The following is a 27752-nucleotide window of genomic DNA, read 5'->3' on the forward strand; positions in this document are numbered from 1 at the left end:
ATTAGACATGGATGGAGATAGGGATTTGGACTTGTGGTTTTATCAATTCTCCGTACTGGCCAATAACTATAACGCCAATTCTGATCCAACCATTAATTCATACATTGTGCCCCTGGCCTGAGAGGACGGAAGTTCAATATGTAGCTAGATGTAGACGGCTAATGTTAACTAGCTAACGTTGCCCATGAAAGGAAGTTAGGCTACAACAAAAACTGAAAGCGTGTATTGTATGACAGAGTGAGAGACCGTTTCGTCAACATAAAAGAGAGGAGGATGTCATTGGTGTTTCTCTACAAGCAGGGTGAGTCAACAGGTTTTTCCTACATACTCACGCACACGCACACACATGCACACACACACACACATAAATCAGAACCATGGGCAGCCACATCATATTTAGCTACGTTGATTGTACTAAGTTGTTTTTGGTATCTTTTAGTTGTCACTGCATTAGACTAAGCAGAGGTGATTTGATGATGTTGAAGTGGTGCTGGAATAGTGGAGGCAGCTCCTGTTTTCTTTGCAACTTGCGTTAACTCTGTGGTTCTAAATCAATAGTTGTTTAGTAGACTGGAAATGTCTGTAGGTCATGTAATTGTTTGTTACATGCAATATGTTTTGTGGACTTCATAGGACAGAGGTTGCTCTCTGGTTTTGCGATGAAACAAAGGTATGGTTGAATTTATTCTGCCACTGTGTCTTCTTACTGTCTCGGCCTTTAGGCCTGTATATCACGGTGTCAAGGCATATGAACTAACAGGTTATAGAGCAAACAACACAATTATCACAACACATAGGTTGTGATATGGCTTTTTTTCCTAGTTTGGCTTCCCCGGTGATTTTACCCACGCACCACTACTGGACTCCTGTAACTTTTCTGACACAAACTGTATGTGAAATTAGATTGTGTTGAAGTTTTACCCTCATTTTAAGATGGTTGAAATGAGATGAAAACTGTACTGGTTGATGACTTAGATTAATGACTTAGGTTGACAAATGACATTGAAACAACGTTGATTTAACCAGTGTGGGCCCAGTGGCTGGGTGTTTCATCAGGTGCAGTGCTTCATGTGGTACCGAGCCATTTGTTACGGCCTCACGCATGAACATACTCCTTCTTATTCATTTTCTATTTCACTCACTCTGTTCTTCCATTCATTCTTTTTCACACTTTTCACCCTCAGCCTGTACTCTCTCCTCCTTTCCTCTCACTCTTCCTCTCTTTCACCATTCCATTTGCAAGGTGTGATATTGCTTTAATTGAGCAGAAACGTGAAAAGATCAGACATATCTCGGGGGATTAGAGGAAAGCTTGGAGTTTGTGCGACTGGCAGCCTGTGTTTGGAGCAAGAGGTCTGCTGGGAATTAATGTAGTTAGTGTGACCTTTGACCTGGCGGGCTGTTGATGTGGAAGGCAGCCAAGGGGGGTCCAACAGAACTCTTTTGTTAATCTCATTCAGGGCTCCCTGTGAAGCCCGGGCAGCAGGGGGAAGCTGGCAGGTCAGACCTGTGGAATGCCAGAGCTTTTTTCCCCCGTGCTTTGGAAACAGAGGTGGGCCCTGAACCAGCAAGACTCCTTTAGCAGGAGCTCCTCTACTCAGCTCGATCGACACTGACAGTTTCCTGGCTTAGGCTTGCCAACTGGCAGAGCAGTGAAGCAGGGGGACGAATGTGCTCCTTCAGGGCTGCAGAGGCCACAGCCATCAGGTCAGCACCTCTAACACACCACTATGCTACTGGAGGTTCAGCGAGGCTCCAGAGATAGAGGCCCGCCGGCTGACTGTAGCAACCATCTCCAGGCTCCCTGCAGCCCCTATCTTCTTCAACTCCACACTCAAACCTCACTCACCCGCATGCAGAGCTTATGATAGTACTAGTCATCGGGATGTTGAGTCAGTTGGAGACCGAAAAATATTGCTTCCTTACCATAGAACATGACTGAGCCCTGGCCTGGTGGTGTGAGAAGAAGAAAATAAATGAACAGGATAATTGATCATACTTTGGGTTTGTGGCTTCCTTTACCAAATGTCTGTCTCCCTGTTAGGTGCAGCTGTGGGGGTTAGGGAAACCCTGACTGCAGAGCACCCTCAGCCCTCTGCACCCCTCTGCCCCCTCTCCCTCACACTCCTCACATTCAGGAAATGAACCACTCAGCAACTGGGTGGGATTAGATTAGTTTACCTCTCCATTGGCTATAATGGCAACCGGCTGGAGACTAAGTGGTCATCTGTGGGACGCAGGGAGATAGAAAGGACACACCTTGTTTGATAAACACTCTAGCTACTCAAACCCAAATGGTTTGTGATTACACGCCTGACTGCACCACTGTCTGTTCTCTTGCACTCTCTCTCTCTCTTTACACACGCACACACACACACACACACACACACACACACACACACACACACACACACACACACACACACACACACACACACACACACACACACACACACACACACACACACACACACACACACACACACACACACACACACACACACACGCGATACATTTGGATATCTTAAATTCTATAACTTAATGTACAGCAGCTCTTACAAACAACGCTATGAGAGGGATTGATGTGTGCCTACAATGTGTTTGTTACAAAAGCTAGAGTGAAGTAAACAGGAGGTACAGCAGGCATTGCTGCTCCTGGTCTCTGCTGCTCCCACAGTGCCAGTCAGCTGAGTGTGCTGCTCCGTGGCAGTGGGGAAGAACCTGCCGGCCCTCACAATGGAGCTGCTGGGATTACAGGCCCTCCTCTGGAGAGTAGCTTGGCGGGGCGGCAGCCACAGTCTGTTTGGCACAGCAGACACATCCACCCCCCCCCCCCCCCCCCCCCCCATACCCTACACTCCCACCCCTCTCACTCTGGCTGGCGTGGCTCTCTCCCAAACCCCAGACACACACACAACCCACCTGGGCCTGACTGGATGTATACACACACACCTCCTGCTCCACCACTCACTATCCTTCTCTTCTCCCCACACTCCCTCTCTCTCTTCATCTATCTCTCTCTTTCCTTCCCTCTTCCCCGTCCTCTCTCTCTCCCTCTTTACTCTAGGCTGGTGCCCATGGACCAGTTTGCAGTTCTTCCTCCAATCTGCTCGTCGTTAGTGAGGGCAATTGTGGCATGTGGGCCCAGCTCTGTGATTGACATGCAGTCCCTGTGTTTAACTCGCCCCATATGGTGAACAATGGCCCATAAAGATTCCTAAATGAGACTGGGGCTATTAGGGCAGCCCAGACCCCGGCCTGCCTCACTTCATAGTGAAGGCAAAGTAGAACCACTACCCTAGCTTTCATTTGGGCTAAACAGTGTCCTAGTGATGCTGTCTGTGTACAGTGTGAAGGAACATTCCATGTGACGGTTAGGTGAAGCACATTATTACAGTACTGTTCATTATGTAACATGTAGGTTGTTGCCTACTTGCTGAGTGGAATGCATACTTTAGTGATGCTGAGCTGTGGTTGGCTCTGCTCTCAGCTCGGACAGATGGACTTGTCCATTGGATTCTGTCTGCAGTCTACTGGGCTATATGACCATGGTGATTCATAGTACACACCTGGGTAGTTGTGGTTCTACATTGGTCTCTTTTATTACCCCCCCCCCCCCCCTACCAATAAACACGTTGTGTACTTTTGGTGATTTTAAATCCTCTAATTTAACTTCATGTTGCAAAAATCAAACATTTAGCAATGTTTGGGAAAGGATCACCACTGTTAATGGCAGTCTGGCGAGCCAGCACTGTTCTGACTTATCAGCTATTCATCTGTAGGTGTCGATTATTGTTGTTAGCTACATTAGCCAGACAGAGTAAAAAGAAGAAGAGAGACAGTAGGCTCTCTCTCTCTCTCTCTCTCTCTCTCTCTCTCTCTCTCTCTCTCTCTCTCTCTCTCTCTCTCTCTCTCTCTCTCTCTCTCTCTCTCCCCACCTCTCTCTTTGAGTCCACTGTGCTGTGTCTGACTGAGGAAACAAGCCTTTATTACGGCCAGTAAATCCTGTATGATTCTTCCTATAGCAGACTCCCTCCTTGGGAGTACATGGCTTTATGAAGGAGGGACGAGAAGCGAGCACCACGGGACGTTCACACTAAATAAACGTATATGTTTATACACAGCCGCTGAGTGGAGGAGCCAGTGGGGCATGTAACAGTGTTTGGGGACCGCCCCTCGGGGGTTTATGACCAATGGGGCTGTAAAGATGTCATGCCCAACAACCGAGTGGACATATTGTGGAGAGAGGGGTAAGAGGATCCTGCCTGAAATGTAAAAATGTCATCATGTGAAATGCAGCGGGGATCAGTGGGGATTCTATCTGCTCCCTGTCTTTTACTGGCTTCTGTAACAGCCTGGCCCCCTGCCGGATATCACAGCTAAACCTCTGACCTTAGCGTGTCCCTCAGTCTGCCCTGTGCCGGCCTGGGAAGAAGCGGCGGCCATGACACCTCCAGTTCTGCCCCCTTCTGCTAGCCAGCGCGGTGTTTCCTTTGTTTAACCCCTGACCTGAGAAAACAAGACGTTTTCCAGAGTTCTGAGGCGGCCAAGGGGGAGGGGAAGTGTTTGGTTACAAATTAAATATGTGCGTGTCATCAGCCATAAATCGGTAGTCCCTCTAGCAGCGGTGCTACTGAAACGCCATGTGGTACCAGGGCTTTGACCATAAAGTTTTAAAGCCTCGCCTCCATCACTGCCTTTCAAAGGAGATCTGGCTGACGACTCGACACAGGGCAGGATGGATCCCAGCTGTCAGTAAAGAGGAGAGGAGAAAAGTGGAGATGAGAGAGGACGAGAGAAGAGAGGGAGCGAGAGAGATGAGAGGGACATGTAAGAACAGTGACATGGGACGGTGTATCGGCCTCAGCAGGCCTAGCGTAACAGCACATAACGTAGTTCCTCCAACATGGACATGACCGTCTCTCTTCAGTTTCTTTGCTGTTGTGACAGACGGACAGACAGACACACAGACTGTCATTCAGTAAGTCTATAATCCTGGGGATTTGAGCCCGGTAACCGTGTCGACAGTTAGACGACATAGACTGTTCCGCTGCAAAGTATGTGATAAGTGATCCTCATGTCATTTCATCTGAACTAGGATCATGCTTCAGTTATAACTCCTCTTTAGTCAAGAGATGAGTTTAAGGCATTGTTATTTGCCTAACCAACCACGCACACAATATGAACGTATTGCATAATATGTATACGTACATATATGCCAATAATTGTGTGTGTGTGTGTCTGTGTGTTTATAGTTGGAGTATGTGTGTTGCTGCTGAGTGACGTGGGCCAGGTGTGAGTTGTCCCGCGAGACAGTGACAACGTGATGTGTTGGTGTGAGCGTGGAGACCCTGAGGGAAACAAGGCCAGTCAGTCATTCCTGTGATGTGATAGTACTGCAGCGGGATTGTCCCCTCGGGGACCTGGGGGGCGTTCCAAACTGATACAGACAGACATCACACCACTTAGGAAAGATATTGGAGCACTAGCTTGGTAAATATGCTTAGTGCTAACACAGAGCTTCACTTGCTCCTTGGTTTTCTACTGTTCAGCAACTAAAACTTTATTTGTCGTACATTGTTTTCATGGATACGTCTGTGTCAATTACGTTTCTTCCCAACGCAACTTCGAAAATCCTGAAACACATGAAAAACTCTTTGAATAGCTACTGATTTACAGACTCTTGGTAGCTCTTATAAATCTCTTGTCAAGTTTCTTGTCCTCCTTTGTCATGTAAAACGTGCAATCTCATCCTCGGCTCTGTTTACAAATCTTGCCCATATCTTTATAGAACGCATCCTTTTAGAATTCCACGCTCCAGAGGTTTCCGCCTTCAAATATGTGTGCTGGATGAAAGTCCAAACAGGATTAGGCTGTAATCCCTCTCAATTGTTTGTGTCTCTTGGCCACTGGGAGGACCATCTCCTTAGGCAGACTCTTTTGGTCCTGCTCTGACTGAGAGAGGCTGGGAGAGAGGGAGGGAGAGAGGGAAAGAGAGAGAGAGAGGAAGAAGAGAGAGAGAGACTGGGCTGTCTGTGGCTGCTGGCTGGTAATGAGAGCCAGTAACAAAGTGGATGCATTCATGGACAACTGAAGCCAGCAATTAAGGAGAGAGGTAGCTAGCTAGCTTCAGTCAGCCACTCCGGATCTTTTACATGTAAATACGGCCGCTTCCCTCAAAGTGCTCTGTGAGATATATTCCAGATGAAATCCCCATTCGCTAATGAGAGAGCTGTGATATTTCTCCATGAAGTAGAGGCACTTGCTTCTCCGCAGACAGTCAGAACCACACCAGGTCTCCTGTTGAAATGTTTTAATCAGGATGAAGGAACAGGGATTATGATATAACAGTGGTGGGGAGACAAACTCTTTCTCTCTGTTTCCCATATTAACACAGCCCTGTTTGATCTGAGCTGAGCTGAGCTCTACACTACTGTGACTCTTTTAATTAGCGAAGCATAGACTCCGCGTAGTAATAGCAAGAGCCAACATGTCACTAAGCACCCTATATTAAATAATAAAAGAGTAGCACCACGACAACGAAAAGTAAGTCACAGTTTTTCTAGGCACAGAAGAAATAATAAGAAAACATTTTAAGTATATCTCTTGACAGAAAGCAAATTATGGTAATTTTGAAAGCAAAGATTTGCTATTCTGTAGCATTTGGTGTTTGTTGTAAGATCTTCTCTTACTGCAAGTAAATTGCTGAAGCCTTGATCAGATGATACGTACAGGCTGTCACAGACGGGTTGCTTCCTTCTGCTGCTGTTTCATCCCCAGCTATGTGCCTGCCTGCCTGGGTTTTTAAGTCTCCTCCACGCCTCTCACCATCCTCACAACACTATCTAAGCAGAGGGTCAGGTCAGTACACAACGCTGCTTCTGATAAGTTAGTCATGAAGCCAGCATCACCCTGCTGCCCACTAACAAATAACAGCTTGACTCGCAATAGTGTTTGTCTTGTTTGTTTGTAAGGAGGAAGAGACTCACTTGGCAGCACACCAATTCAAATGAGCTGTTTATGATACTGTGAGTGCAGTAAGAATATGAATAGGAATGAACATGGGATATGTGTTTGAGGGCTGCCCCAAGGCTTGGAGATTATGCTTTTTCTACCATTTTCAGAACTGTTAATGATTTCACTATGGCCCAGGGAGGAAGTGCCAATTAATGTTAAAAAAAAATGCATTAGCATTTTGCGTTACATCCAATTAGCACCATTTAAGGGGTCACTTCTGACATGCATTGGCTAAGTAAGTGCTGTAGTTTCTTGTGAATCTCCTCCTTGGTCAGGGCACTGATACATTTGGCTGGAGGGAAGTGAACACGTCTATCTTACGTCATTTTAGGAAAACCATCCGAAGTTCATTTATAACAGAGCACTAAATACATGTACAACACCAGTTATGTGGAAAGCTTACAATTTCTTTCTCTGAAATTAGATCTAATTGGGGTGCAGACAGAGCTTGATAGAACTGCAGCAGTGAGGATAATTTTTGTCTCCACCTTGGATGAAGTTAAAGCCTTTATCCCTCTGCCTGCCTTTCTGACAGAGGTGGTTTGTTCCAGCTCCGCGCCGTGTGGAGTGATGCAAGCTCAGTATGTATCAGTGCAACAGCGTGTGGGTCCCGGCGGACAGCACGAAGGCTCAGTGGAGCCCGTGGCAGGAGGTGTAGGAGGCAAGGCAGCGCAGCGCTACACTACAGCATGCTGCCTGCTCTGCTCCTGAGCCTCTGAAGGGTTACAGTTACACCCCAGTGTGTTGCTGCTGTTGACTGATGCCACCGACACGGCTAACCCTGACACCACTGACACAGATAGCACTGGCAGAGACACTGCTCACGTATCAGCAGTGACACAATTACCCTTTAGTGGGGTGGTCAGGCCCACTGACAGCTTGAAGACTGCTACTCTCTGTCAGTCATACTTCATTTATGTTATTCATCACATCTCTATAGCCTTTATGAAATGGGTCCCTGTCTGTAACAGGAAATGTTTTTATTTTGTGCCAGGTTTGATTGGAAGATGTTCCCTTGGTTATTCTTGTCTATGGTGTATATTGTCCCTCTTCCTTTAATTGTAACTGGTTATGTCCATCCTGACTCCACCCAACAATTACCCCTTGCGACCCCACTTGGTTTCATAGATATTTATGTCTTGAGGAGATCCTGCCTTTGTCTTGTCTAGCAGGGCTCCAGACAGGACCAGGCCATAGGTAGTCACCCGTTCCTTGTGCAGGTCAGTGTGCCCTGGTGGCCCTGTGGTGTGAGCGGTTTAGCCTCAATGCTGGCTGCGCTAATGCTAGCAGACAGGAAGCAGTTGTTGGCTCCCTCCAGGTCAGAGCCGGGTTCATCTGATGACCCAGCGCTATTGGGTCGAAGGGCTGAGGGGCTGAGGGGCGAACAGAACAGCATGCCTGTCTGCCCCCAAAGGCCAGCGTGTCTCCTAGGGTTTTGTTGCATGATGGGATACTGCTTTAGAGGAATGCTGCTGCGGGTGTGCCCCCTCCCATTGCCTGGGCAGCCGAGCGAGGAGGGATATAAAAGCTCAGTTGGAGAGGGGGGCGGGGGGTGTGAAGGGGATGGGATGTCTCAGTGGGCTGAGCAGGGGGCAGTGGGTACGTCACATGGCTGATGGCTGATTTACCAGTCCAGTGGAGAGGTGAGGCCTCGCAGGCCACCTCGCTCTGTCTGCTGCCTATCCATCTCCCTGCCTACACACACGGGTGCACATGAACACACACACACACACACACACACACACACACACACACACACACACACACACACACACACACACACACACACACACACACACACACACACACACACACACACACACACACACACACACACACACACACACACACACACACACACACACGTAACAGATTGTCCTCAGCCACACACACCCCAATGATGTCTTACACTTTCCCTACCTTCACTCTGCCAATGTCTTTTTTACAGGCACTTCTCACTACCTACCTTTATAACCATATTGAACTTCATTGTGCTCACCTTTCCCTGTACTGCAGTTGGACCATTCCCCTGGGGAACCACCTGCATTGATCTCTTCAATTCAAGTATGGCCTTTCATTTTTGTCTTTCCCTCAGAACAAGCAACTTGGTATTCATGTTCTTGCAACCAGGTTGCTTATCTTTTCTTCCCCCTGCCACTTTTTCATCCGGAGCCATTTACTGTCAGTAAGGAGACCACTCTCTCCCTCTTTTTCTTCCTGCTTACTTACTGCATCCTTCAAACACACTCACATCTTTGTCGTTTCCGCGGTATTATGATAGAAAATGTGCAACACCATTTCTTTCAGACATGCTCATGTGAGAGGCTAGCGGCTAGTAAGTGCTTCCTTCCTCAGAGAGAGCCAGACCATCAATGCAGAGGAGCTCTCTCAAGCACTCCCTCTCTTACAAACAGAATAGGAGACCCATGTCAATAATATTGCGATGCGGGGCATAAAAGTAACCCGCTCGCCGTTCTCTTTTAACCTGTTAATGTGTATTGATTTGTGCTCTTAGAGTCCGGGCTGAATGGGCAAACTGCTTTAGAGCTCCTCTCCGTCAGAGTAGCAGCTCTGAGCGTGCAGTAGGAACCTCTTTTAAAGCCACATCTCTGCTTGCTGTCTGGTTTCTCAAGTTTATAAGGTGTCAGGATGAGAGCACGAGTCCTCATGTAATCAAGCAATTCGGCTACAAGCTGTTTAATTGAGGGATTAGCTCGTTCTCTCTGTTAAACACACACCGTTGTTTGTTCAAGAGCGTTTCGAGCCTTGCCCAGTCAAACAATCAGTTTATCACCGTACTGTAAGTGGGCCTTGAAAAGTGTACTCGCAGAATAAACAGAAGCATTTGTGGAGTTGCTATGTGCAGCTTCATAAAACCATTTGTGAAGACTTGTTTAGCCTTGTGTTTCATACAATGATTCTTATAATGCAGCCTTTTAGGGGAGAGTGGGGTAAGTTGAGTGGAGAGCGGGGTAAGTTGAGTGGAGAGCGGGGTAAGCTGAGTGGTTTTTTACATCCAGCGTCACTCCGTTAAGGGAAATATAGCGTTCTTTCTGACAAAGGTATCTACATGTATTGCATGATGTTGTTTATCCCTGGGAATAATCAGAATTCATGTAAAGACCATAAATTGCTCAACCTGCTATTGGCTCAACCATTGGCTCAACTTACCCCATGGCCATTGGCTCAACATACCCCATGGCCACTGGCTCAAAATACCCCATGGCCACTGGCTCAACTTACCCCATGGCCACTGGCCCAACATTTTTTATTTTTTATTTTTTTATTTCACCTTTATTTAACCAGGTAGGCTAGTTGAGAACAAGTTCTCATTTGCAACTGCGACCTGGCCAAGATAAAGCATAGCAGTGTGAACAGACAACACAGAGTTACACATGGAGTAAACAATAAACAAGTCAATAACATGGTAGAAAAAAAAGAGAATCTATATACAATGTGTGCAAAAGGCATGAGGTAGGCAATAAATCGAATAATTACAATTTAGCAGATTAACACTGGAGTGATAAATCATCAGATGATCATGTGCAAGAAGAGATACTGGTGTGCAAAAGAGCAGAAAAGTAAATAAATAAAAGCAGTATGGGGGGTGAGGTAGGTAAATTGGGTGGGTAGTTTACAGATGGACTATGTACAGCTGCAGCGATCGGTTAGCTGCTCGGATAGCAGATTTTTAAAGTTGTTGAGGGAGATAAAAGTCTCCAACTTCAGAGATTTTTGCAATTCGTTCCAGTCGCAGGCAGCAGAGAACTGGAAGGAAAGGCGTCCAAATGAGGTTTTGGCTTTAGGGATGATCAGTGAGATACACCTGCTGGAGCGCGTGTTGCGGGTGGGTGTAGCCATCGTGACCAGTGAACTGAGATAAGGCGGCACTTTACCTAGCATAGCCTTGTAGATGACCTGGAGCCAGTGGGTCTGACGACGAACATGTAGCGAGGGCCAGCCGACTAGGGCATACAGGTCGCAGTGGTGGGTCGTATAAGGTGCTTTAGTAACAAAACGAATGGCACTGTGATAAACTGCATCCAGTTTACTGAGTAGAGTATTGGAAGCTATTTTGTAGATGACATCGCCGAAGTCGAGGATCGGTAGGATAGTCAGTTTTACTAGGGTAAGTTTGGCGGCGTGAGTGAAGGAGGCTTTGTTGCGGAATAGAAAGCCGATTCTTGCTTTGATTTTGGATTGGAGATGTTTGATATGAGTCTGGAAGGAGAGTTTGCAGTCTAGCCAGACACCTAGGTACTTATAGATGTCCACATATTCTAGGTCGGAACCGTCCAGGGTGGTGATGCTAGTCGGGCGTGCGGGTGCAGGCAGCGAACGGTTGAAAAGCATGCATTTGGTTTTACTAGCGTTTAAGAGCAGTTGGAGGCCACGGAAGGAGTGTTGTATGGCATTGAAGCTCGTTTGGAGGTTAGATAGCACAGTGTCCAAGGAAGGGCCGGAAGTATATAGAATGGTGTCGTCTGCGTAGAGGTGGATCAGGGAATCGCCCGCAGCAAGAGCAACATCATTGATGTATACAGAGAAAAGAGTCGGCCCGAGAATTGAACCCTGTGGTACCCCCATAGAGACTGCCAGAGGACCGGACAACATGCCCTCCGATTTGACACACTGAACTCTGTCTGCAAAGTAGTTGGTGAACCAGGCAAGGCAGTCATTAGAAAAACCGAGGCTACTGAGTCTGCCGATAAGAATATGGTGATTGACAGAGTCGAAAGCCTTGGCCAGGTCGATGAAGACGGCTGCACAGTAATGTCTTTTATCGATGGCGGTTATGATATCGTTTAGTACCTTGAGCGTGGCTGAGGTGCACCCATGACCGGCTCGGAAACCGGATTGCACAGCGGAGAAGGTACGGTGGGATTCGAGATGGTCAGTGATCTGTTTGTTGACTTGGCTTTCGAAGACCTTAGATAGGCAGGGCAGGATGGATATAGGTCTGTAACAGTTTGGGTCCAGGGTGTCTCCCCCTTTGAAGAGGGGGATGACCGCGGCAGCTTTCCAATCCTTGGGGATCTCAGATGATACGAAGGAGAGGTTGAACAGGCTGGTGATAGGGGGTGCGACAATGGCGGCGGACAGTTTCAGAAATAGGGGGTCCAGATTGTCAAGCCCAGCTGATTTGTATGGGTCCAGGTTTTCCAGCTCTTTCAGAACATCTGCTATCTGGATTTGGGTAAAGGAGAAGCTGGGGAGGCTTGGGCGAGTAGCAGCGGGGGGGGCGGGGCTGTTGGCCAAGGTTGGAGTCGCCAGGAGGAAGGCATGGCCAGCCATTGAGAAATGCTTGTTGAAGTCTTCGATTATCACGGATTTATCGGTGGTGACCGTGTTACCTAGCCTCAGTGCAGTGGGCAGCTGGGAGGAGGTGCTCTTGTTCTCCATGGACTTTACAGTATCCCAGAACTTTTTGGAGTTAGAGCTACAGGATGCAAATTTCTGCTTGAAAAAGCTGGCCTTTGCTTTCCTGACTGACTGCGTGTATTGGTTCCTGACTTCCCTGAACAGTTGCATATCGCGGGGGCTCTTCGATGCTATTGCAGTTCGCCACAGGATGTTTTTGTGCTGGTCGAGGGCAGTCAGGTCTGGAGTGAACCAAGGGCTATATCTGTTCTTGGTTCTGCATTTTTTGAACGGAGCATGCTTGTCTAATATGGTGAGGAAGTAACATTTAAAGAATGACCAGGCATCCTCAACTGACGGGATGAGGTCAATATCCTTCCAGGGTACCCGGGCCAGGTCGATTAGAAAGGCCTGTTTTAGGGAGTGTTTTAGGGAGCGTTTGACAGTGATGAGGGGTGGTCGTTTGACCGCGGACCCGTGGCGGATACAGGCAATGAGGCAGTGATCGCTGAGATCTTGATTGAAGACAGCAGAGGTGTATTTGGAGGGCAGGTTGGTCAGGATAATGTCTATTAGGGTGCCCATGTTTACGGATTTAGGGTTGTACCTGGTGGGTTCCTTGATGATTTGTGTGAGATTGAGGGCATCAAGCTTGGATTGTAGGACTGCCGGGGTGTTAAGCATATCCCAGTTTAGGTCACCTAACAGAACAAACTCTGAAGCTAGATGGGGAGCGATCAATTCACAGATGGTGTCCAGGGCACAGCTGGGAGCTGAGGGGGGTCGGTAGCAGGCGGCAACAGTGAGAGACTTATTTCTGGAGAGATTAATTTTTAAAATTAGAAGTTCGAACTGTTTGGGCATAGACCTGGAAAGTATGACAGAACTTTGCAGGCTATCTCTGCAGTAGATTGCAACTCCTCCCCCTTTGGCAGTTCTATCTTGACGGAAAGTGTTATAGTTGGGTATGGAAATCTCAGAATTTTTGGTGGCCTTCCTAAGCCAGGATTCGGACACGGCAAGGACATCAGGGTTGGCAGAGTGTGCTAAAGCGGTGAGTAAGGCAAACTTAGGGAGGAGGCTTCTGATGTTGACATGCATGAGGCCAAGGCTTTTTCGATCACAGAAGTCAACAAATGAGGGTGACTGGGGACATGCAGGGCCTGGGTTTACCTCCACATCACCCGAGGAACAGAGGAGTAGTAGGATGAGGGTGCGGCTAAAGGCTATCAAAACTGGTCGCCTAGAGCGTTGGGGACAAAGAATAAAAGGAGCAGATTTATGGGCGTGGTAGAATAGATTCTGGGCATAATGTGCAGACAGGGGTATGGTGGGGCGTGGGTACAGCGGAGGCAAGCCCAGGCACTGGGTGATGATAAGAGAGGTTGTATCTCTGGACATGCTGGTCTCAATGGGTGAGGTCACCGCATGTGTGGGGGGTGGGACCAAGGAGGTATCAGAGGTACGGAGAGTGGAACTACAGGGTCCATTGCAAACCAAAACAATGATAATGATAACTAGCCTGAACAACAGTATGCAAGGCATATTGATATTTGAGAGAGACATACAATAAGGCATAAAGTGATTGCAGGTCTTGATTGGGAGAGCTAGCTAAAACAACAGGTAAGATAACAGCAGCAATAACAGGGTGCTAGTCTAACACAGCAACAACAGGTAAAAATGGCGACGACTAGGCAGAGAGGGTCGGATTAACTACACACAGATCCTGAGTTAAAGCACAGAGCCGACAGATAAAACACAAATAAACAGAATGGAGTACCGTGAATTAATGGACAGTCAAGCATGCATCAGCTATGTAGCCAAGTGATCATAGTGTCCAGGGGGCAGCCGTAGATGGAGCAGGGAGGCCTCCACTAAGCTAGCACGCGGCGTTTAAAGTTAGTAGCCCGGGGGGTGGTCTGCTCAGACGGAGGGGGTCTGCTCAGACGTGGTCGTGTCGACAGAGAATCCAAGCCAGATGGCGATGGCGAAAGAGAGGTTGTGAATTGTAGAATTGTGTTTGCTAACTGGTGCTAGCTTCGTGGCAGTGGCGCTAGCTGCGCTAGCTACAAGCTAGCTGTGAGGATCAGAAGTAGTGGCTCAGGGATTACGGCAGGAATCCGGCGTTGTTGTCGAGAGACAGTCCGATGCTGGTAAATTGGTGAGTAATATCCAGGCTAATAACAGGGCTGGTGTCTGTGCAGAAGGTAAAAGCTACTAGCAGCGGCAAAAAAATGGCTCAACATACCCCATGGCCACTGGCTCAACTTACCCCATGGCCATTGGCTCAACATACCCCATGGCCACTGGCTCAACTTACCCCATGGCCATTGGCTCAACTTACCCCATGGCCACTGGCTCAACATACCCCATGGCCATTGGCTCAACATACCCCATGGCCACTGGCTCAACTTACCCCATGGCCATTGGCTCAACATACCCCATGGCCACTGGCTCAACTTACCCCATGGCCATTGGCTCAACTTACCCCATGGCCACTGGCTCAACATACCCCATGGCCATTGGCTCAACATACCCCATGGCCACTGGCTCAACTTACCCCATGGCCACTGGCCCAACATACCCCATGGCCACTGGCTCAACTTACCCCATGGCCATTGGCTCAACATACCCCATGGCCACTGGCTCAACTTACCCCATGGCCATTGGCTCAACATACCCCATGGCCACTGGCTCAACTTACCCCATGGCCATTGGCTCAACATACCCCATGGCCACTGGCTCAACTTACCCCATGGCCATTGGCTCAACTTACCCCATGGCCACTGGCTCAACATACCCCATGGCCATTGGCTCAACATACCCCATGGCCACTGGCTCAACTTACCCCATGGCCACTGGCCCAACATACCCCATGGCCACTGGCTCAACTTACCCCATGGCCATTGGCTCAACATACCCCATGGCCATTGGCTCAACATACCCCATGGCCACTGGCTCAACTTACCCCATGGCCATTGGCTCAACATACCCCATGGCCACTGGCTCAACTTACCCCATGGCCATTGGCTCAACATACCCCATGGCCACTGGCTCAACTTACCCCATGGCCATTGGCTCAACATACCCCATGGCCATTGGCTCAACTTACCCCATGGCCATTGGCTCAACTTACCCCATGGCCATTGGCTCAACATACCCCATGGCCATTGGCTCAACATACCCCATGGCCACTGGCTCAACTTACCCCATGGCCATTGGCTCAATATACCCATTGGCCACTGGCTCAACTTACCCCATTGCCATTGGCTCAACATACCCCAAGGCAAACATTGTGACTATATTAGCCCACACAGCTACAAAGAAGCACTTTCATGCTAGGTTTAGAACCTCATATTGAAGCTTACAATGCATTCGGGAAGTATTCAGATCCTTTGACTTTTTCCACATTTGTTACTTTACAGCCTTATTCTAAAATTGATTAAAAAAAAATTTAATCATCAATCTAGAAACAATACCCCATAATAACAAAGCAAAAACAGGTTTTCAGATTTTTTTGCAAATGTATAAAAAGAAAAAACAGAAATATTACATTTACATAAGTATTCAGACCTTTAACTTTGTTGAAGCACCTTTGGCAGCAATTGCAGCCTAACGTCTTCTTGGGTATGATGCTACAAGCTGGGCATACCTGTATTTGGGGAGTTTCTCCCATTCTTCTCTGCAGATCCTCTCAAGCTCTGTCAGGTTGGATGCAAAGCTATTTTCAGGTTTCTCCAGAGATGTTCGATCGGATTCAAGTCCAGGCTCTGGCTGGGCCACTCAAGGACATTCAGAGACTTGTCCTGAAGCCACTCCTGCGTTTTCTTGGCTGTGTGCTTAGGCTCGTTGTCCTGTTGAAAGGTGAACCTTCACCCCAGTCTGAGGTCCTGAGTGGCCTGGAGCAGGTTTTCATCAAGGATCTCTGTACTTTGCTCCGTTCACCTTTCCCTCAATCCCTGCAGCTGAAAAACATCCCCACAGCATGATGCTGCCACCACCATGCTTCACCGTAGGGATGGTGCCAGGTTTCATCCAGAATTGACGGTTGGCATTCAAGCCAAAGAGTTCAATCTTGGTTTCATCAAACCAGAAAATCTTTGTCTGAGAGTCCTTTAGGTGCCCCTTGACAAACTTGAAGCGGGCTGTCATCTGCCTTTTACTAAGGATTGGCTTCGGTCTGGCCACTCTACCATAAAGTCCTGATTGGTGGAGTGCTGCAGAGATGGTTGTGCTTCTGGAAGGTTCTCCCATCTCCACAGAGGAACTCTGGAGCTCTGTCAGAGTGACCGTCAGGTTTTTTTCATTTAAGAATGATGGAGGCCAATGCTGCAGACATATTTTGGTACCCTTCCCAAGATCTGTGCCTCGACACAATCCTGTCTCTGAGCTCTATGGCAATTCCTTCGACCTCATGGCTTGGTTTTGGCTCTGACATGCACTGTTAACTGTGGGACCTTATAAAAGACAGGTGTGTGCCTTTCCAAATCATGTCCAGTCAATTTAATTTACCACAGGTGGACTCCAATGAAGTTGTAGAAACATATCAAGGATGGTCAATGGAAACAAGATGCACCTGAGCTACATTTTTGAGTCTCATAGCAAAGGGTCTGAATACTTATATAAATTATTTCAGTGTTTTTATACATTTGCAACATTTTCTTAAAACCTGTTTTCACTTTGTCATTATAGGGTATTGTGTGTAGATTGATTCGATTTGTATTTATTTAATACATTTTAGAATAAGGCTGTAACTTAACAAAATGTGGAAAAAGTCAAGGGCCTGAATACTTTCCGAATGCACTGTAAAGAGACCCCAACCCATGTATAGAACAATCTTAAAATGCTCAACTTTGGTTTAGATACAATAAATTAATTTGACTTGATGTAAATCTTTTTTTCTTTTACCTAACTTGCTTACCACTTTTTCCATGTGGTTTCCTCCTACACAGACTCCATGAAACGATGACTTCTTCCTAAATATTTAGTCACTTTTTATTCATTTTGTGTATGGTTTCCTAGAAACAAGGGTGTCTCAACTTGCCCCTTTTTCTCGACTTACCCCACTCTCCCCTACAGTCTTCCACAGAGTCTGTTGTGGCCTTACTGTACTGTACAATAGTTCTAGTCAGACTCACAATAAGGGTATTTTCCTTCAGCTTTACTGCAGCTGTAAACCCAGTCCCCTTTATCGCTCCTCTCAGCTACACTCTTCCAAAAGTCCCTCGGCTTTCCCCATTGAAAAACCCTTTTGGGTTCTGTGAAGAACTGTTTTTGGTTCCATGTAGAACCCCTTGGGGAACGGGTTCTACATGGAACCCAATAGGGTTCTACCTGGAACCAAAAGGGTTCAACCGTGAACCAAAAAGGGTTCTTCAAAGGGTTATCCTATGGGGACAGCTGAAGGACACTTTTTTTTTTTTTTTGAAGAGTGTACTGTGAGCACTGCATATGTTTTGGCTTTAGCATTTCTTGAAAAAGATGTCTTAAAAAAGACCATTTCGAGAAAAGAGAACACTCGTCTCTTTCTCTCTGTCAACATGTAAGTGTTAAGCGAAGCCGAGTGCTAGCTGGGATTCCTGTCTGGTATCCTGTCTGACATGAAAGCCCGCTCGCTGGAACTGGGGAGCTCACAGAGGAGCAATTCCCGCCGGACCTCCCTCCGGCAGATGGAACGAAAGGAACAAGAGCACCTTGAAGGATGGGAGTGTTGCTGCCGCTGCCGTGCCGAGCAGCCCCCCCCACCCCCCCCAGATGAAACGAGAACAGGGCTGTCTCAAATCTCTGGCAATCTGGGAATCTGAGCGACGTGGAGAGAGCACCTGGCTTTTCAAGGGAAACAACCATTTCATATGTGACAGAACGGATGTCAGATAGAATCACTCTAATAGTGAGATAATCCCACAGTCATCATTCAGAAAGCCATGTCTTCAGGGCATCTTGGCGGGAGAAAGAGGATCTGCTTCATTAAATTTAGTCGATAGATGTCAGCGAAAGAAGCTGCTGCATTTTTACTCATTGCTGAAATGAGACAGCTATACTCTCATTTTCATTTGGAAAATGCTGCCACTTAAGGTTTGAATTTAGATTTAACACTTTCAATTTGTGAAGATTTATTGACAAATTCAAGGAGAAATGCTCTGATGATAAAGTATGAATTGGGTCTATAATCATCCTGTATTACAGTACAGTACTGTATTACAGTACAGAACAGTCCATGGAGAGGGCGTGGGGCCACAGAGAGAGAGAGTTCTTAACCACGACTGCATGAAACGGTGTGTTGTTCCTGTTCCTGTTGTGTCACTCAAAGGAGCTCAGTGGAGTTTTGTTGCTTAGCCAGCCACCTTCCCTGACCTGTCACTCATATCTCTGACAGCTGCTGGGTAGACCCCCCCCTCCTCACCCTTCCCGGTCCGCCCACTCCCCCTCCCTGTCCCCCAGCATGATGCAGACCAGGCTCATTTTCATGTGTCAGGGCCCCCCGTTGGCGTGACAGCTCCCTGTCTGCCTGTCTCATTAGAACAGCTTGGCCTGGGAGCAGGGAGAGCTAGCCGCTACGCTCCAGCCCTGGCCTCAGAGATCAGCCCTGCTCACCAAGGTGCTAACACAGTCAGCCCACTAGGCTTACTACACATCATCAGTCTAGGTCCAGATCCATATATCATTCACACACCATGCTATCTACGTTCTTCAGGAAAAAACGAGAACCTTTTGAAGAACCCTTTTATGGTTCCAGGTAGAACCCTATTTTATAAGTGTACACACGTCATCCCATACAGCTTCAATACATTCTATATACAACTTGTCCACACACACATCTTCACTGTGCTGCAAACACTTTTCATTTAGAATTTCATTTGATACATTCTTTTTTGTTCTACAAGGGGATCAGCAAATGTCCACGTTTTCCCTCATGGGAGAGCTTGAGATGGAAAGAGCTCAGATGTTTACTATTCTTATCTACACACGCACATATCAAATATGTCCTTGAAAAAAAAAAAATACATACCAAAAGCTACCATTTCAGCTTTTGAGTTCTGTATTGTTTGTGTTTGAATGTTAATTGTGAAACGTGAAAAAGCATCCGTTAGAGTTGGCTGTGTTGAATGTTAATTGTGAAACGTGAAAAAGCATCCGTTAGAGTTGGCTGTGTTGAATGTTAATTGTGAAACGTGAAAAAGCATCCGTTAGAGTTGGCTGTGTTGAATGTTTTTGATGTGAGACCTAGATGTGAGACGTGGATAGTTATATTATAATTGCGAGAGGAATTAGTATCATTATATTTTGGAGGCTTCGTATTCCAACCTTCATGAACATAACATCCCCATCTCAGAAGATCGGTGATTTTGTGAGTTTATAATGAAATGTGAAAAGCCTTTTAATATTTATGACGATGTAAGACCAGGGGCAAGATGTACACAAGTTCCCCTTATGGGTGGGAAGTTGATCAGATGCATGCCTCATTTGGTTCAGTGTCTGATAGTGGGACCCATACAGCTCTGTGGCAGGGCATGGGGCTGAAAACTGCGGTCCATGGACCAAAGCAGGGTTGCAAGTTACAGTCTGGTGTATTATATTGGTGTTTATATTAGTTTCTAGATGCAGCTGTCAAAGATATGAGTGACAGGTCAGGGATGCAATTATGAGGCCCAATTTTTACTCATTGCTGAAATGAAACAGAGATGCGTTATACTCTCATTTTCATTTGGACAATTCTGCCACTTAAGACTTTAATTTAGATTTAGCACTTTCAATTTGTAAAGATTAATTGACAAATTCAAGGAGAAATGTTCTGACATAGACTGACCAGATGAATCCAGGTGAAAGCTATCCTCAGTGTAGATGAAGGGGAGGAGACAGGTTAAAGAAATGATTTGAAGCATTGAGACAATTGAGACACTGATTGTGTATGTGTGTCATTCAGAGAGTGAATGGGCAAGACAAAATATTTAAGTGCCTTTGAACAGAGTATGGTAGTAGGTGCCAGGTGCACCAGTTTGTGTCAAGAATTGCAACGCAGCTGGGTTTTTCACGCTCAACAGTTTCCCGTGTGTATCAAGAACGGTTCACCACCCAAAGGACATCCAGCCAACTTGACACAACTGTGGAAAGCATTGGAGTCAACATGGGCCAGCATCCCTGTGGAATGCTTTCGACACCTTATAGAGTCCATGCCCCACCAATTGAGGCTGTTCTGAGGAAAGAATTGTGTGCAGCTAAATAGTAGGAAGGTGTTCTTAATGTTTTGTACACAGTGTATTTAGGGCAATATTTAGATTTTTTTAATATGTCTTTTGTATAAGGTCAGCAAGGTTTCCTATTCATTGTTTTTGCGATCAACTTTCAATGCTAATTATTTGAGTAAGTTTCATTGATTTTGTGATGTAGGTGTGTGTGGTTCGATGGAGTAGAAGCATTGGACGTGGGATGTGTTGACGTGGGCCATGGACAGGTAACATTGTCTGGGTGTGTTACTGGTCCCACTTTTCCCCAACAACTCTGACTGCCAGCGGCACTAGGTTGACTTGACTGTATGTTCAGTCAGCCCACATTAAAAAAATTTAAACTTAACCCTAATTACTCAAGTAAACTGCTCTGGATAAGAGTGTCTACTAAATGATTCAAATATAAACATAATTATAAATCATTTGTATACTACAAATTGACTGCAAGAAGCACAAACAGATAATGTTTGACTAGAACATAATAATTTCAAACCTTGCTTGCATTTGTATACAGTCACGTGTCTCTCTACTATGCGTGGGATTACTTGGGAACAGATTTCTTAAATATAAAATCAGTTGGAGCTGATTTCCTGGTGTTTTTACAGTCTATTATGCCTAACAATTGGGAAACACTGCTATAGTAATTACTGTAGGGTTTTTGCCGACATTACTGTTGTATTTACTATAGTGTTTTTGTTGTATTGTCTTTGACATAGAAGTGGGGCTTTTCTCCTTAAGGAAACCTACTGGACAAATACTAAAAGCATATAACAAACTCCAAACTGTAGATAGGTAGAACTTTGGGACTGGTGGGGACATCTCAAGGCTTTGTGCCCTCTTCTATCCCTTTTCTCAGGTACAAGTGGGAGAGGTCGTGGAGTTCTCCCTTTGTCTTCCTAGACTTTATTGGATTAAAACAAACTTTAATGGATTACAAATGTAAAGAAGATAATCAAATAAAATAGAGGAGGGCAAGAGGGTACAAACCCGGTTTAGGGTAAAGGTTTAAGGGGTAGGGTTGGGAATATTATACAAACCCGGTTTAGGGTAAGGGGTTTGGCTTATGGGAGGTAAACGACTTGATTAAAAATAGAAAGTAGGGGATGGAAACAACAAGAGGATTACGCACAGGTCTTCTCCAGAGCAGCAACATGCCGTCTACATGGTGGTCTGGATCTTAGGTAAATATTCAGGTAAGTAATTAGGTAGGTGTTCATGTTAAAAGGCCGCTCAGGGTAAGTATGCATGTTTTAAAAGAAAGTAAAACATTCTTAAAAGCTGTTCTTAAAAACTGTTCTTAACCCTCGGTACTTCTCTAAATGAGTTTGGATAGTATAAATGTATATAATGTCAACCTCTAGCATTAGTTATAAATAACGTTACAGTGCAGTAAAACAGGGGTTTAGGTTGTTAAAATGTCAGCTTCTATTGCAGTGCCCTACCATCCTTGACAGGTAAGTTTAAAAAGGGTATAATGGTTTAAAGTAGGTCCAGGGGTTAAAAACCAAGCGCTAAAATATCAGCAGGCTATTTGACCAAGATGGAGAGTGATGGAGTGCTGCATCGGATGACCTGGTCTCAAAATCACCCAACCTCAACCCAATTGAGATGGTTTGGAATGAGTTGGACCACAGAGCAAAGGAAAAGCAGCCAACAAGTGCTCAGCATATGTGGGAACTTCTTCAAAACGGTTGGAAAAGCATTCTTCAAGAAGCTGATTGAGAGAATACCAAGAGTGTGCAAAGCTGTCATCAAGGCAAATGATGGTTACTTTGAAGAATCTCAAATATTTAATATATTTTGATTTGTTTAACACTTTTTTGGTTACTACATGATTCCATATGTTATTTTATAGTTTTGATGTCTTCACTATTAATCTACAATGTAGAAAATAGTAAATAATAAAGAAAAACCCTTGAATGAGTAGGTGTGCCCGAACTTTTGACTGGCACTGTATGTCTTTTTTTTTTTAAATGTATGCAGAAACATGGTGAAATGTGCCAAGAAATCTACCCACATTTCTGATTCTTGAATGTACTTTCATCCTAATTTTCTGTATTTTACATTTAAACTCTTAAAAGTGTCATATGGGTGTTCCCTGAAGTCTACTGATTGCAATGATGTCTAATATGATATGGTGTATTGTGTCAATTTGGAGTAATGTGACAGGAAACCTGCCCTGTACTTACTTCGAATGTTGAACATGGAACTAAAATCTAATTGGTACTCTACCGTTTTGATTGGCAAGTATGGGACAAGATACCATGTCTTAATTAATATGGAAGCTCTCTTTTGGGACATGTTATACTGTATATCGTTCTAATCCACAGATGTCACACAATACTTTGAGATCATTAGGAGTGTGCTGATATGTTTTCAGCTGAAACTAAAATATCAACAAAATTCTTGGATTCAGACAGCATTTTGGGCTCATTTTTTGTCATATTTTCAAAGGCATCTTTAATAACATAAATGATTAATCAGATTGTATTATCCACACCCGCTCAAACATTTTAAACCATCCTTACGCTTCATCTACCACTTTGATTAAGTTATGTTCAATAGAAAATGACAAAACAGCAATTTGAGGGCACCTTTTGACTAATATTCTGCATACATTTTAAAGGATACAGATAATTGTCATACTTGGGACATTTTCGTGTGTTTTCCACACCACCTCAAGTATGTTGAGCCATAATTAGGCTGTATGTACCAATTATTTAATGGAGATATGGCCATGTGAATCCTGTCCAACAATAACCGATGGAGTTAGTTGACAACCATTTTGGAGAACTGGTCCTTCAGACTATAATGGGTTGAATCTGCAATGGCACTGTAGCTAGACATCTTTATTTGGACCTTTAGTTGCTTTTTGTTGAGGTTGAAATGTCATCCCAAAGGAACTTGGTTAAAATGGGTTATCCATCTCCCCGCTGGACATAATTAATTCCTATGGGATTTTACCTAGAGAGACGTGTACAGTGCAGTTTTGTTTTCACATTTCTTGAAATGTATATACAGTTGAAGTCTGAAGTTTACATACACCTTAGCCAAATACATTTAAACTTAGTTTTTCACAATTCCTGACATTTAATCCTAGTAAAAATCCCCTGTCTTAGGCCAGTTAGGATCACCACTTCATTTTAAGGATGTGAAATGTCAGAATAATAGTAGAGAGAATTATTTATTTCAGCTTTTATTTCTTTCATCACATTCCCAGTGGGTCAGAAGTTTACATACACTCAATTAGTATTTGGTAGCATTGCCTTTAAATTGTTTAACTTGTGTCAAACGTTTCGGGTAGCCTTCCACAAGCTTCCCACAATAAGTTGGGTGAATTAAGTCCCATTCCTCCTGACAGAGGCGGTGAAACTGAGTCAGGTTTGTAGGCCTCCTTGCTCGCACACGCTTTTTCAGTTCTGCCCACAAGTTTTCTATGGGATTGAGGTCAGAGCTTTATGATGGCCACTCCAATACCTTGACTTGGTTGTCCTTAAGCCATTTTGCCACAAATCTTGAGATGTTGCTTCAATATATCCACCTCATTTTCCTTCCTCATGATGCCATCTGTTTTGTGAAGTGCACCAGTCCCTACTGCAGCAAAGCACCCCCACAACATGATGCTGCCACCCCCGTGCTTCACGGTTGAGATGGTGTTCTTCGGCTTGCAACCATCCCCCTTTTTCTTCCAAACATAACGATGGTCATTACGGCCAAACAGTTCTATTTTTGTTTCATCAGATCAGAGGACAATTCTCCAAAAAGTACAATCTTTGTCCCCATGTGCAGTTGCAAACCATAGTCTGGCTTTTTTATGGTGGTTTTGGAGCAGTGGCTTCTTCCTTGCTGAGCGGCCTTTCAGGTTATGCTGAAATAGGACTCGTTAACCTGTGGATATACATACTTTTGTACCTGTTCCCTTCAGCATCTTCACAATGTCCTTTACTGTTGTTGTAGGATTGATTTGCACTTTTCGCACCAAGGTACACATCATCTCTAGGAGACATAACGTGTCTCCTTCCTGAGCGGTATGACGGCTGCGTGGTCCAATTGTGTTTATAATTTTCCAAGCTGTTTAAAGGCACAGTCACCTTAGTGTATGTAAACTTCTGACCCACTGGAAATTTGTGATATAGTGAATTATAAGTGAAATAATCTGTCTGGAAACAATTGTTGGAAAAATGACTTGTGTCACGCACAAAGTAGATGTCCTAACCGACTTGCCAAAACATTTGTGGAGTGGTTGAAAAACTACTTTTAATGACTCAAACCTAAGTGTATGTAAACTTCTGACTTCAACTGTAGTATGTAATATCATATTAGGTATCATTGTAATTAGCAGACTTCAGGGAACACTTGCATAACTTTTTTTAGAGTGTTTACATTTGCAATATTGTAAGTTTGCATGAAATTTTTGGGGCACTTTTTTGCAACTTTACTTACATTTTAAAGGATACATAGAAATGGCATATTTGGGCCAATTTATTGTGGTCTCCAGACCCTCTCGAACATTTTAAGCCATCATTGGGCTGTTTGTACCTATTATTTATGGAGATATGACCATGTGACGCCTGCCCAATATGGCCCCATGTTGCTGATTGGCGGGGTAATTTAAGAAATTTGCAATGACACTATAGCTAAAAACACTTCTAAGGACATGCCCTAGCTGTGTGTGAAATTTGGTGGCTTTATCACAAAGTCACTCATTTTTTCTCTTAGCCACTGGACTACAGTAAATACCACAGTAATCTATAGTAAACTGTAGTGTTCTTTCATGTGGGAGTGTGCAGGGCAGCCAGTGGCTCTAATTGACACACCATAAAGCTGAAACATTTAAATTTCTACCACCTACGGTTCCCTGGAGGATGATGTGAATGTTAAGTACATCCTACAATCCAGGAACCATCATGAAAATGCAATCAGAAAGCTATGATCAGGGGCCGGGGAGGGGTGGAGAGATTGGTGGGTTGAGGAGCCGAGAGAGTGGTGGTGGTGATGGTGGGTTGAGTCAGTCACTGTGGCAGGCGGCTGTGCTGGCCTCATTTCCCCTGCCAGCAGGTGTCCTCTCTGGGTATAATAGGTTTTACATGTGTTTATTAACACATGGCACCGTGGCACTGCTGCCTGGCCCTGTCACTGAAGCTGGAGATGTGAGAAAGCTGGAGCTGACGGTGGACGCTCACAGTCTTTCTCATTCTCTATGTTTCTTTCTATATGTCTATCTCTCTTCTTATGTCTGTCTGTCTGTCTGTCTGTCTGTCTGTCTGTCTGTCTGTCTGTCTGTCTGTCTGTCTGTCTGTCTGTCTGTCTGTCTGTCTGTCTGTCTGTCTGTCTGTCTGTCTGTCTGTCTGTCTGTCTGTCTGTCTGTCTGTCTGTCTGTCTGTCTGTCTGTCTGTCTGTCTGTCTGTCTGTCTGTCTGTCTGTCTGTCGCCGTCTCTCTCTTCCCCGTCTCTCTCCCCCTCTCTCTCTATCCCCCCTCTCACTGTCACTCTCCCATCCATGACTGGGTGACTGTAATGTTCTCTGAGCCAGTCCTGTAGGCAGAGGCCAGTAATGTTCTCTGAGCCAGCCCGGTAGTGGAGAGGCCAGGTGCAGACAAAGGAAAGTCCTCCTGGAGAAGGAAAGAGAAAAGGACCCTCCTGACTCAGAGAAAGCGAGAGTAGATGGAATGGGAGAATAGGACATGTATGGAGTTAACAGCTTGCTGTGTGGGCCTACTAATGCCTTTAAAACCCTCTCATGAAACCTGTAATTAACAGGGCTGTGATAATCAGGAATGAAGCGGAGAAGGGCTAATTGGGGCCGACGTGCTCTGTCATTAGAGCAATAGTCACACATTGAGATTTTATGAATGAATGATTTAGCCAGGTTTTTACAGGGCTTCATTACATTCTAGGAGCTACCAGCAGTTTATTTGCATGCGTTTATATAAAGGAGACAATATGTTTCTGGTCATTTTTATTGTCTAAACAGCAGATTTTCTCTCCAGGCCTCCTGACTAGCCCTGTGTTAATTGGGGATGTCCAAGGCGAGGGAGTCGAGGGAAAGGAGGGGGGTATCCAATTATTTCTCCAGTTTTTTTGCCCCAAACCATTTTTGCCAATGTGCTGCCTAGCACTGCCTATCTTGTGAGGAACGTGGAGCTGCATCGCATCAGTGAGAGTGAGAGAGCTTGGGTGTGCTCTAATTTTACCATTTGGCTGTTAGAATCTGTTTGACCCATGATTGATGCAGGATCAGCCCTGAATTCCACAGTGAGATGCACACGGATAAATACACATATAAACAGAAATATCCTGCTTCTTAACATTATGATTGCTCGCTTTATAAAATATAATCTAATTTAATCTAATCTAATCTAATAAAAGGGAGTCCATTGTTGAAACACTAATTGTGAAGGTATAGCAGCTAGCTGAACATCCTCAGTAGTGTATTAGTGGTGATGGTCAGCCTGCTCAGAGCAGTGTGGGTATGAGTGGGTGCGTTGCACCTCTGCTCTCTGACTGCTGTATGGGGGAGCCACTGTTGAGAGGGGAAAGGCCCCTCCAATGATTTCTCTGTCTGGAAGTCCAGTAACTGTCACTGATGCCCGCACTCCCTGCCCTCCTCCCCCTTCTCTTCTCCTCCTCTCCTCCCCTCCTCCTCTCGCATCACCTCGTTTGTCATAAACCCACTTCAAAGGGCCGTCAGGTGGATCGAGTTCCGCCCGTGTCCTCCCTGCTCCTCTAGCCAATGATGGAGTCAGATAGGAGCCTCAGCCTTAACCCTAAACCTGTAATCAGAATCACATTGGCTCATTGATCTCTGGAGGACAGGCTGTAAGCCGGTGGGCAGGCTTATGCATTGTGGTTGTAAAAGTGGACACACCAAAGGACTTCCACCGGGATGACTCAGTGTCCTCCTACAGGGGCCCAGTGTGCGTGTGCATGTGTGTGCATGTGTGTGTGCACGTGTGTGTGTGTGTGTGTAATAGGCCCTGTATTACGACTGCCTTATAGTATATATCTGGTGCTATGCTTTTAACATTGTAGATATTTCCATCAGAATTCGAACACGATTTTCCAATAGTCCATTGACCATAAAGCAGGAATGGTGTCTGACAGTAAAGAGTTGTACAGTATGTTTCCTGTGGCCCTGGAGAAAATCACC

This window comes from Salvelinus alpinus, chromosome 19 (genome assembly GCF_045679555.1).
Source record: "Salvelinus alpinus chromosome 19, SLU_Salpinus.1, whole genome shotgun sequence".
Lineage (NCBI taxonomy): Eukaryota > Metazoa > Chordata > Actinopteri > Salmoniformes > Salmonidae > Salvelinus > Salvelinus alpinus.